The sequence below is a fragment of the Schistocerca piceifrons genome, chromosome 7 (genome assembly GCF_021461385.2).
Source record: "Schistocerca piceifrons isolate TAMUIC-IGC-003096 chromosome 7, iqSchPice1.1, whole genome shotgun sequence".
Taxonomy (NCBI): Eukaryota; Metazoa; Arthropoda; class Insecta; order Orthoptera; family Acrididae; genus Schistocerca; species Schistocerca piceifrons.
In genome coordinates, this window is record NC_060144.1 from 121356407 (window position 1) to 121368504 (window position 12098).

The following is a 12098-nucleotide window of genomic DNA, read 5'->3' on the forward strand; positions in this document are numbered from 1 at the left end:
GAGGGAGGACTCGAACCTCCGCCGGGACCATGAATCCGAATCGTAATGTGTTTGTATATAACAAGGACATAAGCAACACCTCTTCTCCTACATGCACTTAGCGTGGGGGCATGTGGAAGTAGAGAAATGTAAAAAAAAAAATTGCATCTTATTGTTGTCTGCCAAAACTGCGCAGATGCGTGCATCAATTGTTGAGAACCTGCTACGTCTGCTAAAGAGCTAAGTGAATAAACACACCAGCTAAGGTACCATTGCACCCCATTCTAACAACTAAACCTGGAGAGATAAAAGCTATTCACATTGCTGGACCATGTCCATGTCAGCAGGACATGAGTGGTTCACTACACCTTTTGACAGGTTACACCCCAGTTGAGTTCATGTTGCACAAAGAACATAGAAATGAAGGGGTAGACCCATTTCCTCAAATACTAGACAACAGTATATCTTCTCAAGAAAATAGAAGTGAAGCTATCATATCCTTAAACAGATGTGTGGAAACAAGAAAGTGTGCTTACATCAAACGGCTAGGCCGAACTGAAAAATCCTCTGTCGGAGATTTAATTCTACTTAAAAGTCACGCCAAACTGTCTATGAAAAATGGAAGAACAAAAATAGCTTTTTTGTACACTATTTCATTCAAAATTGTTAAAACTGGCACGATGGATCATATTTATTAGCACGCCCTAATCCCAAATGATCAAAGGCCTGTACCGTCATCATGATCTGAAGCGTTTTATCGAGTAAAAAAGTATTTTCCTGAAGAAAAGATAGCTATAAATGGGAATGTATATGCAGGGTGTTACAAAAAGGTACGGCCAAACTTTCAGGAAACATTCCTCACACACAAATAAAGAAAAGATGTTATGTGGACATGTGTCCGGAAACGCTTAATTTCCATGTTAGAGCTAATTTTAGTTTCGTCAGTATGTGCTGTACTTCCTCGATTCACCGCCATGATTTCATACAGGATACTCTACCCGTGCTTCTAGAACATGTGCCTTTACAAGTGCGACACAACATGTGGTTCATGCACGATGGAGCTCCTGCACATTTCAGCCGAAGTGTTCGTACGCTTCTCAACAACAGATTCGATGACCGATGGATTGGTAGAGGCGGACCAGTTCCATGGCCTCCACGCTCTCCTGACCTCAACCCTCTTGACTTTCATTTATGGGGGCATTTGAAAGCTCTTGTCGACGCAACCCCGGTACCAAATGTAGAGACTCTTCGTGCTCGTATTGTGGACGGCTGTGATACAATACGCCATCTCCAGCTACCTACTATTAAAAGGGCAACTCTTTAGAAGCCCCACAGTCAGAATAGGCGGCTCAGCAGTTCTTTGGCGCCATAACGCCCGGTACTTGACAGTAGTCGTTGACGAGAAGTGGAACTACGTGACGCACATTGACTCCGTGGCACAGAGGTCGCCGGAAACACTTAAAACCCTAATTTCAATTGGCCATAAACGTTTCACCTACCAACAGACCTAATAAAGCAGTGCCATAACAGCATCCTAACTTCCGTGGTGGGGTACAGTTCAAGAGCCTGGACACACAGGCTCAGGAGGGTCATGCCTGGCATGGGTGTGAGAAGTGTACAGCGGAATAAGCTCCTGCGCTCGGTAGGGCCATACGGAACAATACCCTGGGGGGAGCAGGCAGCTTGGTACTGGGTAGGGAGATAAAAAAGTGAGAAAAAAATTCAAATAATGGGAGTTCACGTTGATGACAAGGCCGATATCAGAAACAGTGCCATGGAGATGAAACTGGGCGCAGAACTTATGAGTTGCTGCCCAGTATCAAGCAGCGCCTGCAACTCGGGCATTACAAAGCAACCGGAGGGCTGCTGAACTCTCTTACTGAACATGGACCGTAGCCAGCATTTCTATGCCGTTTCGGGCTGCTGAACTCTCTTACTGAACATGGACCGTAGCCAGCATTTCTATGCCGTTTCGGGAAGCGGGCTACACTATCGTGTAACTGTGGCGCCATACAGGGCCCACCAGGCCATTTGGTGTGCGGGTGCCCCCTGCTCGATCATATTGCATCACAACTAAGGCGACAACTACCCAATACCAACACGCACCATCTGCTCAGGCAACAGGACACATTAAAAATTCTAAGCGAAGTAGCAAACGAAATCTCAAGTTATGTCTTGAGGGAATTCCAAAGGAACAACCATTATTAGTACAGCAAACTAATCTAGACTCCACGCACCCATCCTGTTCCGCCGGGCGTGGACTTATCTAGCCGCCTTACGGCTGGGATTCGCCACTTCTCGGCTTAGGAGGAGGGTGCATAAACCACCGGCCCTGACAAAGCACCAAAAGGGACAACAGTAATAAGAATTTAGATTAGATGCAGGTTAAGATAGGATAAACTGTTAGAATAGAACTGCAGAGAATTCAATATTTTGGGCCAGCCCGGTGCCACGAACATGCCCACTGGGATGGGCCGGTAATGTAGGATTGTACATCATTCCGGCACACCTTGAACGTTGCAGGAGGTGTACCCCAGTTTAAGTATTGCACAGCGTAGTATAGAATTAGAAACAAGCGTCAATAAATTAACCTTGCAGGTAGCTTAGCAAGTCAAAGTAACATGTAGAGTTAATAACAATAGCATAACCTAGGGACGCCCATAATGGAATAACAACAGAAACACACAACCTGTAGTAAATAATGTAGCTGCGGTAGTTGTAATGTAAATGTAGAATTAGGATCAATTAATAAGTAAGGTAGTAGGTTGATTATGGATCAATTGTTCTTTTGAATAAAGAATATTTTTTAAAAAAGAAAAAACACCTTATTTCAAAGAAGAGACAGACTTAACCGTAATCTAGCATCGAAATAAATCAATGCTGCACATCGAAATTTGTGCCAGATCGGGAGTCGAACCCGAATTTCCAACTTAATCTGTGCGTTTGTCTTAATCCACTCTGACATAACAGGCTTCAATTCCGACCGAAATTCTCAACTTTTCACATACTACAGGACACCCGCGGCAGAGCTGCACTACCTTATTCATCTTTGAAAGCTTCAGGTATCACTCATCGCACTGGATAACATAAAATGCTTTACTGTTGTTGAGTGATGCTCTACAAAATATGTCTCTGATTTGGATTTCACTTTCGACAGCAACGGAGGCAGACGATCCGTTTTAATATGGTGAGTGTGGTGTTACAGTAATATACAAGACACGAGTATCGTTCAGAATTAGTTTTACAAATCTGTCCTTTGAACGGTCCCTCATACCCATGGGCGATACAAGGCAAGAAAAATTTTTGTTTTGCTCCTGACTCTCCCTTTCCCAAAACAGATTCATTCGTAAGCAAACGTGCAGCTCTTTTATTTTCCTTTTAGGAGCGATCATTGGAATTTTTTGTTACGAATTCGTATGTCTTTGTCAAACCAGAATGAGTAATTGAGGTATAGTGTGATTTAATGTCGTTGTCTGAAGTCGTGCGCTAAACACATGTGATGAATAGTGAAAACTTCTCAGTGCATGCTCTAAAGCAGCACAAGAACATTGTACATGTTGGGGTCTACGTGTGGTTTCAAGGATAACTTAATGCGTATCGAAAACAATATTAAGGTATTCAGTTATATTAAAACCAAAAAAAGCCCATTTTTGGAGCTATCCAGAGTGGCAGGAAGTTACTAATGCCGATGTCAGCAAACGTTTACAAGGGTGCATAATTGTTTACAAACAAGTACCACAGAGGAACTATATTTACTTCGTAACTATTCCACTGACACATGCTTCCTACGAGACGAACGAAACTCAGATTCATAGAGTTAGCGATTGAGTCGAAGCTCTTCAATGACATTTGCGTACTGAATATGGATATTTACAAAGCGTACATCTGTGACGTTGACGCAGCTTATTGAGACGATTTTGTGAGGAGACAGTCTGTGCAAAGCTTGTCTTCAGATTTTCTTAAAGAACTACTTCTACCAGATAGCAACTCCATGAAATAAGTAGGAAAGCGTATAATGCACTGGTTCACAGCGCGATCTGAACGGACTACACACACCACCCTTACTTCGCGAGGCATACTTAAAACCACCTTTTCTTTCTTTTTCGGAATGGACCATTGGGATCAACAGAACTGAAAGACTTTGCTGTTGTTCATTTATTTTCATATTTTTCTTTTATTTATTACTATTATTATGAAATTATGTGGAACATACGTCATCCACATAGAAAAAAAACAGAGATTGGGTAAAGGAAAAGAAAAAGAAAAAAGTAAATAAAATCCGCGCAGGCGGGTGTGGCCAAGCGGTTCCAGGCGCTTCAGTCTGGAACCGCGCGACCGCTACGGTCGCAGGTTCGAATCCTGCCTCGGGCATGGATGTGTGTGATGTCCTTAGGTTAGTTAGGTTTAAGTAGTTCTAAGTTCTAGGGGACTGATGACCTGAGATGTAAGTCCCTTAGCGCTCAGAGCCATATGAACCAAATCCGCGCATTTACGACGCGCTCTCCCATCCGCGGAAGTCGGAGGTAGAATCGACCACAATGGAGGGAGGGGAGGGGGGGGAGGTAGGTGCCCTCAGCTCCAAGCACCCCCGAACTGAGTGGATGTCTAACAAAGACCCCTCGAAAATAGTGGCAAATAATGTCCGGCAACATGGTGTGTGTTCGAGCGCTGCATGGGCTGTTTCGTCCATAGGTCCAAAAGTCGAGGCGGAATTTAGGTTCATCACGGAATATGTAGCCGACCGCTCATCTGTTGAACCACTTAATGGCATGATATTTGACGGCGGAAAAAGGTTTTCCTCTGGGTACAGAAACATTCTCTGGTGCCACTGGGAGATAGCAGTCAATTATTTGCTGCAGAATTGCCAGACGTAGTGCGAAAAGGCGCAGGTGAGACAGTGGTCCTCAATCCAAAAAAAAAAAAAAAATAAATAAATAAATAAAATAAAAAATAAATAAAAAATAAAAATAAGTAACCGACCGTGCGATTCCCTTTGAATAGAGTCAGGTCGTTGCCCTGAACCTGTTGTTACGCGCCGGCGGCTGTGACCGAGCGGTTCTAGACGCTGCGGAACCGTGCGACTGCTACTGTCGCAGATCCGAATCCTGCCTCGGGTATGGATGTGTGTGATGTCCTTAGGTTAGTTAGGTTTAAGTAGTTTTAAGTTCTAGGGGATTGATTACCTCAGATGTTAAGTCCCATAGTGCTCAGAGCCATTTGTTGTTACACCGAACAGTTCCGGAAATAATCACACGCCTGTCATGTATGTAGGAGGTTAGATTCACTCCAACTACAGGACGGATTGTTGAGTACACTGTGCAAACAGCTGGCAAAGATGCGACGGTGTGTTGGTGAACGTTCGATAGTACTGTGATCTTCCAGTATATAGCACTAACAAACATATGTAGAGCGGGGAGGGGCCACAGAAAAGGTAGGCGGTCGCCTGACCTCGAAACCACGTGATTGCGTAGTTCTTAGCTGGAGAAAAATGAGAAGTATGTGGAAGGATTAGGAGAAGGGTGGGACTACTGCTGGTGGGGCGCAAAGGTAGCGGGTCAATAAACATTGTGTTAGGAGCGAGACCTCGTAGTTCGTAGTGCATTTAATGCCGTTTCTGGTGGTGTTCTTGCACGGGAGGTGGGGGGGGGGGGGGGGCGGGAGGGGGTACATCTAAAACATAAAAATCTTTCGTCCGAGCGTTGGGTGCGTTGTCGGAAGAGAATATCGTACGTAACTAATTTAGAAAAACGTGTAGTGTGTATACATAATGCGCTGGCTCTGCCCGAACATGGACAAGGCTGAGGCGACCTTTTGCAAAAGGGAGTGTTAGGGTCTTATATCGAATTTCTAAGAGGATGCCAGCGAAAACGAAGTACACAAGGGCTTGTCGAGGTTTATATCCCAGGATCGATGGCACAGGGAGTACGTGGGCGTCATGGACCAGTCTAGCTGCCCCGTATGTGTTGGCATAAGTCACTCTCTGTAGTGGGTTCACGTTGCGCAGGAGGCTGTGGTGAACGTGTTAACGTTTGGACTGCAGAAACCGACGGTGCGTTTCTGCCGCGGTACGCTGGGTGAATTTGGTTCAAATGGTTCAAATGGCTCTGAGCACTATGGGACTCAACTGCTGAGGTCATTAGTCCCCTAGAACTTAGAACTAGTTAAACCTAACTAACCTAAGGACATCACAAACGTCCATGCCCGAGGCAGGATTCGAACCTGCGACCGTAGCGGTCTTGCGGTTCCGGACTGCAGCGCCTTTAACCGCACGGCCACTTCGGCCGGCGGGGAATATGGAAATGGAGCGTTGCAGTAGGCAACGGTAGTGGTCCCTCGTCTTGGATTCTGTGTCCAGTGCTCATGGTCATCGATTTGGTAATGCGGAGGTGACCACCTGTCAGTTTCTCGCAGTGTTAGACCCATGCTGCGGCTTTTGTGTGAGTATTTTCGTGTACGAGCGTGCAAGAAGTAGGAGGTCTATTGCACAGGCCCAGCAGCGAGACATTTGGCCACGCAATGTAAGTCCCGTAAGACCGGGGGGGAGGTCTTTGATGAGAGGCTCGAGGGCGATCGCATGCAAAATAGCGGACAAAGGGTATCCCTGCCTCACACCGCCAGGCAGAGATCGGACCAGTCAGTCGTCCGTTCACTTGCACCATGGATATGGTATTGCAAATTAAGCGGCGAATGGCTTCTATGAATGGTGTGGGGAACACCACGCCTTATTCCATGCACGAAGAAAATGATGGTGGACTCTGTCGGAGGCGGTGCTGAAATCTATAGGCATCAGTCCCACTGGTAAAAAAACATGCTACGAGTCAAGTAAACATCTCTGCTCCATCATACGTGTCTTAAGCATGTCAGTGTTGTTTCGTCAAGTTTTTAGAAAATCAACTTGTACGGGACGCCCTACGGATCGGTTGAAATATGATATTCTGCAAGGCTGCCAATTCTCAATAAGACTGTCGATAGAATGAATATGACTGCTCAGCGAATGTGAATCTTGAGCTGGACGTCATCGCGGAAGATTGCACTTCGAAGAATAGCCAGTGCTGCCGGCCACTGTAATAACAGGGATCAGGTATACCAAGTAAATGCCAATGATTTTCGTTCGAATTTCTGTAAATAATATACGGGTCTAAAGGGTAGTTACAAATAATATCCAGATGCACTCACTGCAACTAGATCATGAGAAACAGAGACTATGGAAATATACAGGATGTTACAAAAAGGTACGGCCAGACTTTCAGGAAACATTCCTCACACACAAAGAAAGGAAATATGTTATATGGACATGTGTCCGGAAACGCTTACTTTCCATGTTAGAGCTCATTTTATTACTTCTCTTCATATCACATTAATCATGGAATGGAAACACAGCAACAGAACGTACCAGCGTGACTTCAAACACTTTGTTACAGCAAATGGTCAAAATGTCCTCCGTTAGCGAGTATACATGCATCCACCCTGCGTCGCATGGAGTCCCTGATGCGCTGATGCAGCCCTGGAGAATGGAGTATTGTATCACAGCCGTCCACAATACGAGCACGAAGAGTCTCTACATTTGGTACCGGGGGTGCGTAGACAAGAGCTTTCAAATGCCCCCATAAATGAAAGTAGAGAGGGCTGATGTCAGGAGAGCGTGGAGGCCATGGAATTGGTCCGCCTCTACCAATCCATCAGTCACCGAATCTGTTGTCGAGAAGCGTACGAACACTTCGACTGAATTGTGCAGGAGCTCCATCGTGCATGAACCACATGTTGTGTCGTACTTGTAAAGGCACATGTTCTAGCAGCACAGGTAGAGCATCCCGTATGAAATCATGATAACGTGCTCCATTGAGCGTAGGTGGAAGAACATGGGGCCCAATCAAGACATCACCAACAATGCCTGCCCAAACGTTCACAGAAAATCTGTGTTGATGACGTGACTGCACAATTGCGTGCGGATTCTCGTCAGCCCACACATGTTGATTGTGAAAATTTACAATTTGATCACGTTGGAATGAAGCCTCATCCATAAAGAGAACATTTGCACTGAAATGAGGATTGACACATTGTTGGATGAAGCATTCGCAGAAGTGTACCCGTGGAGGCCAATCAGCTGCTGATAGTGCCTGCACACTCTGTACGTGGTACGGAAACAACTGGTTCTCCCGTAGCACTCTCCATACAGTGACGTGGTCAACGTTACCTTGTACAGCAGCAACTTCTCTGACGCTGACATTAGCGTTATCGTCAGCAGCACGAAGAATTGCCTCGTCCATTGCAGGTGTGCTCATCGTTCTAGATCTTCCTCAGTCGCGAGTCATAGGTTGGAATGTTCTGTGCCTTGTAAGATGCCGATCAATTGCTTCGAACGTCTTCCTGTCGGGACACCTTCGTTCTGGAAATCTGTCTCGATACAAACGTACCGCGCCAGGGCTATTGCCCCGTGCTAATCCATACATCAAATGGGCATCTGCCAACTCCTCATTTGTAAACATTGCACTGACTGCAAAACCACGTTCGTGATGAACACTAACCTGTTGATGCTACGTACTGATGTGCTTGATGCTAGTACTGTAGAGCAATGAATCGCATGTCAACACAAGCACCGAAGTCAACATTACCTTCCTTCAATTGGGCAACTGGCGGTGAATCGATGACGTACAGTACATACTGATGAAACTAAAATGAGTTCTAACATGGAAATTAAGCTTTTCCGGACACATGTCCACATAATATCTTTCTTTATTTGTGTGTGAGGAATGTTTCCTGAAAGTTTGGCCTTACCTTTTTGTAACACCCTGTATTTCGGCAGATCTCTTCTAGAACTGTCGTAAGTATTTTTTTTCTGCCTTAAGTAACAGCAAACGAAACAACTTCTTCACTGAAAGTGGTTCGCTATTTTCATCACCATATGCTATCAACATTGAGTCAATAACATTTTTTTTAATATATAAGGGTGATTTTTTTTACCGTGCACAAATTCTAGGAACTGATCTATGAGAGAATACGGAACAAAAAAGATCTAAAGAACTTATGTCCGGAATTGCATGGTTTCCATGCTAGAGACCGTTTTTCAGTCATCATTGTTACAGAGACTGCTGTCTAATACGCGCTGTACCATGCAAACACAGCTACAGTATGCATGGGTTCCTCATAGAGCTATTGTTCCTCATACGTCAAGCTCTAGCACCCTCTGCTGCATAGTAATTGATAAAGTTGTGTCATATTCACTTCTCTTGCTGACTCACCTTGCAGTGGATGTCATACAGTATACGAGGGCTTGCCAGCAAGGTGCTTATTTATGGAAAGGCATTTGACCACGGGCGGCGGGCAGCAAGGTTGCGTCGGGAGACCTATCCTCTCCAACAAAACCACAGCATCATTGTTTGTAACAGTGTTTCGTCGTTCGTCTGAGACAGGGTCGTTTCAGGAAGGAGGAAATCATGAAGGACGTACCCAATGTTCGGACACCAGACATGGAGGAAAAGGTGACTAACATTGTAGAAGGCGACCGCCCTGTCAGTATCAGGCAGTTGGCCCGCACATACAGGGTAAGCCAGACGACCGTGTGGAACTTTCTCCATAACAACTGATAGTATCTTTATCACCTACAGCGCGTGCAGGGCTTACTGGCGACAGACGTTCCACATCGGGAACAGTTTTGACACTGGTTTCTTCACGAGGCAATCACGATTCTAGGATGTGTGTCATCCATCCTATTCACAGATGAAGCCAACTTTACTCGGAGTGGTATCTCCAACTTTCAAAACAGTCATCTGCGGGATAGTACGAAGAATCCCCGTGTTATGGTGAGAGCGAATCATCAACATCGGTGCAGCCGGAACTTGTGTGCCAAAATAACTGGCGACTGTATTTTGGGACCCACTTCACCGTTAACGTGCGGACGCATCTTTATCGTATCTTCTCTGGTCAAGGGATTGGACGAGGAGGTCCAGTTCCATGGCCTGTTCGTTCACTCTGATTACGGGGCCATCTCAGAAGTATGCTGTATGCAGAGCCCATTCCAGATATGGAGATACTAGAGCAGACTATTCATGCAGCCTTTGACAATGTTGGGATGCAGCCTAGGCGAATTGAACGTGTGAGACATGCTATGGCACGTACACGCATGCGTTGAGTCACATGGAAATTTTCAGCACGTACTGTAACTGTGGCTCCGTGGTACAGCGCATATTAGACCGCAGTCTCTGTAACAATGTATGACTGAATAAATGGTCTCTAACATAGAAACCAAGCAATTGCGCTCCTAAGTTCATTAGACATGTTTTGTTCCGTATCCTCTCATCGATCAATTCCTAGAGTTTTAATACGGTGTAAAAATCTCCCTGTTTATACTTGAAAAGAGTTTTCCTTGCGAATGCTTGCGTTTGCACCACCTCTAATACATAATAACACAAATGAAATAACCACATAGCACTGGTTGTGGATTTTTAGTTTATGTAATTATTTTTTGTCTGCTGCGAAAATGTATAACCATACTTACAAGTCACAGAAGTAAACCGTGCAAGCGTATTTTCCACAATGACTGAAAAGTAGGACACTAAAGCCGCAAAGATAATTAAACAAGTGTACGTTAGCAGTGCAAGTTCGATTCCAGATCCTAGCAACATGAAAGGAGGAGTAATTGTAACGATAATGTAATGTGTCAAATATGTCACTCAGAAGCTGAGTTGTAATAAATTATTTAAAATCAAGAGAGACGAATTCAGAAGCAGAACTGACATAAATTCTATAATATCAAGAGAGACGAAAAGCATCATCCGATCGTAACGATTACAGTATAACTGCGGGTGGTGTTTTGTCAATGACACCAAATAGTGCCTGATCAATTATCATCCAGCTTATCGCAGAGAAGAAACAAAATAACAAGAAGAGGTTAACCTAGGGGAGCGTGGGACAGAATTTCTGTGCAGTATCGCACCATTTTCGCATTTTGCCTGTAATTAATTTCTTGCTTGTTCTACACTAAAAACCACTGCACGCTATAACAACCATGATATGTGAATTACCGAAGGGCAGTTGTTACAACGGATTGCTATTTTGAACAGTACAGCAGTTGCGGCTAGATATCAATCAGTTGACAACGCTGGAAAAGTTAAATAACGCTTTCAAAATACTCACTGCGTACATCACCCAGTCTCCTGAGACAATTGTTTGTTGGCTCTTATTTAACTAAAAGTTGAGAGTCACATACGTAGAGTAAAACCAGAAGGACAAACAAACATGAAGACTAGACGCATCACTATTTATATCAACGTGGAATAACGTGATAAAGTGAAGCATTGTCAAAGCAACGATTTCAGACGAAATGAGGTTGATGAGATAAGTTAAACCTTTATAGTTGAACCTAAATTATTCGTTCTATAGGTATTTCCGTGTTATAACCGCTCCTTTACAAATAACAAACACCTAATACTTCTTACTGAAAATCTCATCGTATAGTTTTAAACACCGGTAACTAGACGTCGCCGTGGGAAGTATCTGCCACACAATAGTGTCATCATCCCAGCCACAGTACCATGCAGTTCCCAACTATTATCCCACATTTTTATAGGAAATCTCAGCATTGTTATGGTTTCAGCAAGAATGCAAAAGTCGACAGATTGTAGGATAGGAAACATATTAGTTTCCACAGAATCAGAACAGGTTAATCATCCTACAGAGAGACTAATTACATCATGGTAGTCCTGGGGGTTGCATGTGTGATGATTAATTTCTATAGTTCATTAATTTCTCAAGACACACCGTAGGTACCCATACGGATTGGCCGATTTATGTTTCTGACGTGAAAATACTGCAAGAACTCCATGTTTAATTTACGGATGTGGAGGTACAGCATCAGTTTTCTGATACTACATCTCACAGGGTTGAGCCGTATTAGATCACTCTGCGACACAGTCGACAACTCAATGGTTAAAGAGTTACGAGAATAAATGGACATTATTTTGCCTTAAGTGCCAACACTCAGCAGTTTCCGGGAAAGTGACAATCACAATTTTCGTTTCTGTGTCAGTTCGCACACATGGCGTTATACCAGGACAGCTGGTGGCATAACGGCTAACAGCAAAGTTTCGAAGTTTTATAATCCACGCTGAAATCCAGTTTTA